The following is a 6,314-nucleotide window of genomic DNA, read 5'->3' on the forward strand; positions in this document are numbered from 1 at the left end:
TTCCGATGAGTCAACTCTTCGCATGAGGTGGCCAAAGTACTGGAGTTTCAGCTTCAGCATCATTCCTTCCAAAGAAATCCCAGGGCTGATCTCCTTCAGAATGGACTGGTTTGATCTCCTTGCAGTCCGAAGTTATAAAGATCTCAAAAGCAAATACAAATTACTTACAGCAAAGAAATTCACCTCAATCTATTTGTCAAAAGCAGCATTTCAGGAAAACTTCAGAGGAAGAAACCAAATACAGTCTTGTCTTAGCCCATTCCTAACAAAATCCATTTACCCAACTAAATTTAATCCGATCTTAGAAAATCCTGATCATGTGTAACTCTTTGCCTATATTAATCACACCAAAAAGCTTAAACCACTTTCAATGCCAGATATCCGTTTTGTCCTGAACATTTTTCAGATAACATGAGCCTGAAATTCATTCTGGCCAGATTATTTTGTATTTTTGAGTATTTACATGAGTATTTAATTTCCTTTAAGTCAATGAAATAGAACTCCTTTATGAATTAACTTTTGGCAATATCATACATCTATAATGATGCTTCCCTTGTGGCTCAGTCGGTAAAGAATCTGCCTACAGCGCAGGAGACCCGGGTTCTATCCCTGGGTCAGGAAGATCCCCTGGAGAAGGAAATGGCAACCCACTCCAGTATCCTTGCCTGGAGAATCTCATGGACACAGGAGCCTGGTGGGCCACAGTCCATGGGGTTGCAAAGAGTCGGGCACAACTGAGCAACTAACACTTCCTTACTTCCTTATACATCTATAATACACATATAAACACATATGAACACACAGACACAGAGACCTCATAGTTCCTGTTCCAGAATTTCAGCCATGATCTTGAGAACCAAACCATTTTTCAAAAATAGTTCCTAAATCCAGGAGAGGTTCCTTATCATCTTGTATATATTAAGGTAATCTTAAAGGTGGGATTATCCTTTTAATCAAGTTCTTTGTTACTCCTGCCTTTTCTATCTGTATGGCAAAAGTCTCCACCCATCCAGTGAATGCATCTACCTTTCCCAATAAATATTTGTATCCTCTGGACCTGGGCATCTGAGTAAAATCAATTTACCAGTTCTCCATGCTGCTTCCTTGGTGTTGAATGGATCTAAATAATGGAGGAGGGCGTGGCATTGTTCTAGGATTGTTTTGTAAACATGTGTCACATGATTTGGTAATCTGGGCCGCCATCATTTCCATTCCTTTACCCACAATCTTTGTAGTAAATTCCAAAGAGCTTCACATCCATAGTGTGTAGTTTCATATAGAAAGAAAGAAAGGGGAAAGTGAAGTCACTCAGTCGTGTCTGACTCTTTGCGACCCCATGGACTGTAGCCTACCAGGCTCCTCTGTCCATGGGATTTTCCAGGCAATGGTACTGGAGTGGATTGCCATTTCCTTCTCCAGGGGATCTTCCCAACCCAGGGCTCAAATCCGGGTCTCCTGCATTGTAAAGACATAAAGACATAAAGACAGATGTCTTTAATGTCGGAGCCACCAGGGAAGTCTAGTTTCATATAAAGCCTTGATTACTTTCCATTGCTGAGCTTGTGTAAACATAATCTTTTCATCTAAGATATACCATCCCTTTTGATTTATTAAGCCTCTACTTTTAGCCCAGTCTTCTTCCTTGGTGTAGCAATGTTGTGACATTTCCTCCGTCAAGCCTAGGACTTTTAAAACTGCCCGTATTTTATCTGCTGATATGTCAGCTGCTTTCTTTGCTTCTTGGTCTGGTGATTTCCCTCTCCAATTTCAGACCTGGGATTCTGAGACTGGTGGGCCCTACAGTGAGCAGCAGCCATTTCTTGAGGGTCTTGCATAGTAACCTGTCAGGGAGCGTTTAACTTTAGGATGTTAAAGCGTTTAACTTTAGGATGTTAGGATGATTGTTTTTTGTTGTTTTCTGTTTCTTGTTAACCCTCTGTTCCTTATCAGTTCCTGGCAGACAGGATTGAGTGGGGCTGCACGCTGTTCCTAGGACTGAGGTCATGGGATGGAACACATGCATGGATTTCCTTCAGTAACCTGTTCCCCTAAGGTAACATTGTTTAGTCATGACCCTCTTACTCAAGTTATGGATTGTCTTCTGGCCTTGTGACGATTGTTATTTCTTGTTATTCCCTTGGTAACGGTTGTTATACGTCTGGTTTTTTGTTCTTTGCCTAATTTTTTACCTAAAGCTTCCTTGTATAACAATATATAAGTGAAAGTGAAAGTGAAGTTGCTGTCGTGTCTGACTCTTCACGACCCCATGGACTGCAGCCTACCAGGCTCCTCCGTCCAAGGGATTTTCCAGGCAAGAGTACTGGAATGGGGTGCCATTGCCTTCTCTGATATATAAGCTCAAGCAAACATGAATAAAGCATCCTTGTTCCACTAGAGACTTGGGTCCCCCGTGTCCTTCTTTCCCTTTCTGGCTAGTTCTTTGGAGCGTGGAGGCCTGCCAAGCTCATTTTCCTGCCCGGGCTTTCAAGACTTCCTCCAGAGAACGCCCTGTGCCTTTGTGAGCGGTACAAGCCCTATTCTAGGGCTTTATTGGTTTTCCACATAACCCAGAGAATATTAGTCTCTCTCTCTTTTGCTTTCTTTTTGTCAACTCCGATCCACCAGGTCCTGGTCTGTAAAAAAGACTGCAACAGTAGCCATTGGCTCGACCTCTTTGGCCAGACCTGGAACCTCGATATTCCACATTCCAGGGCCTATGAAATCTTCTATCTCAACTTCAGATTCAATCTGTCTCTTTCTGTTTTCTGTTAAAATCATTTGACGATGAGGGTGATTCCTTTCCCCTTCCAGAAACAGAGTGGCCGCTGTAAGGTAAAGAACTAGAGAAGGTGAGGTTCGGAAAAAGAACGAGACCAGCACTTTACAAGAACAGATCACCTTTAATGAGGCGAGAAGGGGCAGCAGTGAGATTAGAGAGCTGCTGTGCTAGGTCAAGAAGAGAGTACGTATATATAGAAAACATATATGTGGAGATATATTATTTTGAGGGAGTCTGTTTTTCCTCAAGATTATTTTTGATTAGTTAGCTTTAAGCAACTGGGGCAAGAAATTCCTGAGACCGGCCGCAGACTGGGATTGGCTGGGAGCTGAACGTACTCAATCTTAATGTCCATTCCTTTCTTCGGGGGAGAAAGTTCTTTATTCTGTGTAGAATGGTGGGGAGAACCTGGAGGGGAGTTTTAACTACAGGGTATTTTGAGCCATGTAGCTTTCCTTCAGCCCCTGACTTAGTTAATAAATCTCTTCCCATTAAAGGGATGGGACAATCAGGCACAAACAGAAATGAATGTAAAAACAGCTGACTGTTCATTTCAGTTCAGTTCACTCACTCAGTCGTGTCCGACTCTTTGCGACCCCATGAATCGCAGCATGCCAGGCCTCCCTGTCCATCACCAACTCCCGGAGTTTACTCAAACTCATGTCCATCACTTCGGTGATGCCATCCAGCCATCTCATCCTCTGTCATCCCCTTCTCCTCCTGCCCCCAATCCCTCCCAGCATCAGAGTCTTTTCCAATGAGTCAACTCTTCGCATGAGGTGGCCAAACTACTGGAGTTTCAGCTTTAGCATCATTCTTTCCAAAGAAATCCCAGGGCTGATCTCCTTCAGAATGGACTGGTTGGATCTCCTTGCAGTCCAAGGGACTCTCAAGAGTCTTCTCCAACACCACACTTCAAAAGCATCAATTCTTCGGTGCTCAGCCTTCTTCACAGTCCAACTCTCACATCCATACATGACCACAGGAAAAACCATAGCCTTGACTAGACAGACCTTTGTTGGCAAAGTAATATCTCTGCTTTTTAGTATGCTATCTAGGTTGGTCATTACTTTCCTTCCAAGGAGTAAGTGTCTTTTAATTTCATGGCTGCAGTCGCCATCTGCAGTGATTTTGGAGCCCCCAAAAATAAAGTCTGACACTGTTTCCACTGTTTCCCCATCTATTTCCCATGAAGTGATGGGATCAGATGCCATGATCTTAGTTTTCTGAATGTTGAGCTTTAAGCCAACTTTTTCACTCTCCACTTTCACTTTCATCAAGAGGCTTTTGAGTTCCTCTTCACTTTCTGCCATGAGGGTGGTGTCATCTGCATATCTGAGGTTGTTGATATTTCTCCCGGCAATCTTGATTCTAGCTTGTGCTTCTTCCAGCCTAGCGTTTCTCATGATGTACTCTGCATATAAGTTAAATAAGCAGGGTGACAATATACAGCCTTGACGAACTCCTTTTCCTATTTGGAACCAGTCTGTTGTTCCATGTCCAGTTCTAACTGTTGCTTCCTGACCTGCATACAGATTTCTCAAGAGGTCAGGTGGTCTGATATTCCCATCTCTTTCAGAATTTTCCACAGTTGATTGTGATGCACACAGTCAAAGGCTTTGGCATAGTCAATAAAGCAGAAGTAGATGTTTTTCTGGAACTCTCTTGCTTTTTCGATGATCCAGAGGATGTTGGCAATTTGATCTCTGGTTCCTCTGCCTTTTCTAAAACCAGCTTGAACATCAGGAAGTTCACGGTTCACATATTGCTGAAGCCTGGCTTGGAGAATTTTGAGCATTACTTTACTAGCGTGTGAGATGAGTGCAATTGTGCAGTAGTTTGAGCATTCTTTGGCATTGCCTTTCTTTGGGATTGGAATGAAAACTGACCTTTTCCAGTCCTGTGGCCACATCTGAGTTTTCCAAATTTGCTGGCATAGTGAGTGCAGCACTTTAACAGCATCATCTTTAGGATTTGAAAGAGCTCAACTGGAATTCTATCACCTCCACTAGCTTTGTTCGTAGTGATGCTTCCTAAGGCCCACTTGACTTCACATTTCAGGATGTCTAGCTCTAGGTGAGTGATCACACCATTGTGATTATCTGGGTCATGAAGGTTTTTTCTGTACAGTTCTGTGTATTCTTGCCACCTCTTCTTAAATATCTTCTGCTTCTGTTAAGTCCATACCATTTCTGTCCTTTATTGAGCCCATCTTTGCATAAAATGTTCCCTTGGTATCTCTAATTTTCTTGAAGAGATCTCTAGTCTTTCCCATTCTGTTGTTTTCCTCTATTTCTTTGCATTGATCACTGAAGAAGGCTTTCTTATCTCTTCTTGCTATTCTTTGGAACTCTGCATCCAGATGCTTATATCTTTCCTTTTCTCCTTTGCTTTTCTCTTCTCTTCTTTTCACAGCTATTTGTAAGGCCTCCCCAGGCAGCCATTTTGCTTTTTTTGCATTTCTTTTCCATGGGGATGGTCTTGCTCCCTGTCTCCTGTACAATGTCATGAACCTCCATCCATAATTCATCAGGCACTCTGTCTATCAGATCTAATCCCTTAAATCTATTTCTCACTTCCACTGTATAATCATAAGGGATTTGATTTAGGTCATACCTGAATGGTCTAGTGGTTTTCCCTACTTTCTTCAATTTAAGTCTGAATTTGCCAATAAGGAGTTCATGATATGAGCCACAGTCAGCTCCTGGTCTTTTTTTTTTGCTGACTCTATAGAGCTTCTCCATCTTTGGCTGCAAAGAATATAATCAATCTGATTTCGGTGTTGACTATCTGGTGATGTCCATGTGTAGAGTCTTCTCTTGTGTTGTTGGAAGAGGGTGTTTGCTATGACCAGTGCATTCTCTTGGCAGAACTCTGTTAGCCTTTGCCCTGCTTCATTCCGTACTCCCAGGCCAAATTTGCCTGTTACTCCAGGTGTTTCTTGACTTCCTACTTTTGCATTCCAGTCCCCTATAATGAAAAGGACATCTTTTTTGGATGTTAATTCTAGAAGGTCTTGTAGGTCTTCATAAAACCATTCAACTTCAGCTTCTTCAGCATTACTGGTTGGGGCATAGACTTGGATTACTGTGATATTGAATGGTTTGCCTTGGAAACAAACAGAGATCATTCTGTTTGCTGGGACTCAAACCCAGCCAAAACCCTGCTTGGGACTTGGACCCACGTGACTGGGATTTAAACCCAGCCAAAACCCACGATACCTGGTTTCAGAACCTAATGAAGCTCAGGCTCTTGATATCTCATCACAGAAAGAGTTCAGTGAGAGACAAAGAGATTTTAAGAAGTGGATTTAATCATATACAGAGAGAAGCACACTCCAGACAGAGTGTGGGCCATTGCAAAGGGTGAGTGCAGCCCCGGAATTTGGCGTGGTTGGTTTTTGTAGGCTGGGTAATTTCATATGCTAATCAGTGGGAGGATTATTCCAACTATTTTTGGGAGTTCAGTTCAGTTCAGTCACTCAGTCGTGTCCGACTCTGTGACCTTATGGACTGCAGCACACCAGGCTTCCCTA

This window comes from Bos grunniens, chromosome 7, assembly GCF_055505025.1.
Source record: "Bos grunniens cultivar Pamir isolate PY7600 chromosome 7, Bosgru_T2T1.0, whole genome shotgun sequence".
Taxonomy (NCBI): Eukaryota; Metazoa; Chordata; class Mammalia; order Artiodactyla; family Bovidae; genus Bos; species Bos grunniens.